We start from the raw sequence: 1,577 nt of genomic DNA on the forward strand, positions 1-1,577 counted from the left end.
GTGTCTCATAACTTCAGTGATGGTCTGTATATTGATGATTCTCAGATCTCTAGCTCCATCCCAGAGCTGCAACTCAAGTTGAGAAGGACTTGGGACCCTTCTCAAGATATAAACCACATATTGAGCTGCTCGTGGGAAGTTTTCACATGACATAACAGGCATTCAAATGAATGAGTCACTGAACTACTGGCAACATGTGCCTTTACTGGATCCTATTGGTCAGCTGTTGAGAATCAAGCCTCCCCCACTACCCTCTGCGCTTCCCCCACAACCCTCTTCTCCCCCGAAAGAAAACCCAGATTTGGTTTGTGTGACCAGCTTCCCCACTCAGTTATGTCTCCAGTGGAAGCCTGACCACCCAGCTTTCAACCCTAAATGAAGTTTGTTTGGGCCAAGGGTTATCTGATTGGCTCAGAAATCAGAGTGAGCCAGTGAGAAACAAGAGTAGTCTGCTGAGAGGCTTTGGAGAAGTGTTCTCACTCCCTCTTAGGGAAAACAACAAGGACAGGCAAATGCGGCGGCGGCGGCGTAGAGCTCAGAGATCAGGTTTACAGCCCCAGTCTGCCTGGGTTGGCTTCAGCGCTCAATAAACGCGCAACCACTATCAAGTTACTAGGCACTCCAATGCCTCAGTTTCCCCAACAGTAACATGGGTTGTGAGAGGAAAATTAGCTAATGCGTGTAAATGTTAGCACATAATGAGTCCTCTGTCTATTGCTGCGCTGGTCCCCATGTTGGCTTGCAGCTGCTACCACCAGCTTGCTTTCAGCCTGAGAACGCAATGGACTCCAAGGATGCAAAGAAATTCAAAGCAAGTTTCTCAAAATCCATCAAAGCAAAGAAATAGAAAGAACCCTAGTCTTGAGCTGGTCAGATGGCTCAGCAGGTAAAAACATTTGCCTCAAAGCCTGATGACCTCAGTTCAATCCCCAGAACCTACATAAAAGTAGGTTGAGACAACTGACTCTACAAAGTTGCCTCTGACCAGGCACCTACACATATGCATGTGTGTGTGTGTGTGTGTGTGTGTGTGTGCCTGTGCATGCTCGTGCACACCCGGTGGTGATGATGATGATACTCTTTTCTGCGTGTTGGTATTTTGTCTGAATTTATGTCTGTGTGAGGGTGCTGGACCCACTGGAACTGGAGTTACAGACAGTTGTGAGCTGCCATGTGGGTTCTCTAGAAGAGCAGCCAGTGCTCGTAACAGCCGAGCCATCTCTCTAGGCTCAATAATGATAATGATGATGATAAGAAGAACCTGAGTCTTTGCTGTCATGCTTGAACTTCATAATCTACCACACATCAACCATCTTATCACAAGGGCTAGTAAACCCTCTGCTGCCTGAGCCTGTTGCTTAGATGAACTTTTTGTTGTTTCTATCAACCACAAATCAACTTGATCTATCAGCTAGCACAGGCTTTCAGAGTTTTCTAAAACAATGGCTTCTTCAATCTAATAATAGAAACCTGTTTCTGATTTTTTTTCTTTCTATCTCTTCTTTTCTTCTCCTCCTCCTCCTCCTCCTCCTCCTCCTCCTCCTCCTCCTCCTCCTCCTCCTCCTCCTCCTCCTCCT

The sequence above is a fragment of the Psammomys obesus genome, unplaced genomic scaffold (genome assembly GCF_907164565.1).
Source record: "Psammomys obesus unplaced genomic scaffold, mPsaObe1.curated_primary_1811, whole genome shotgun sequence".
Lineage (NCBI taxonomy): Eukaryota > Metazoa > Chordata > Mammalia > Rodentia > Muridae > Psammomys > Psammomys obesus.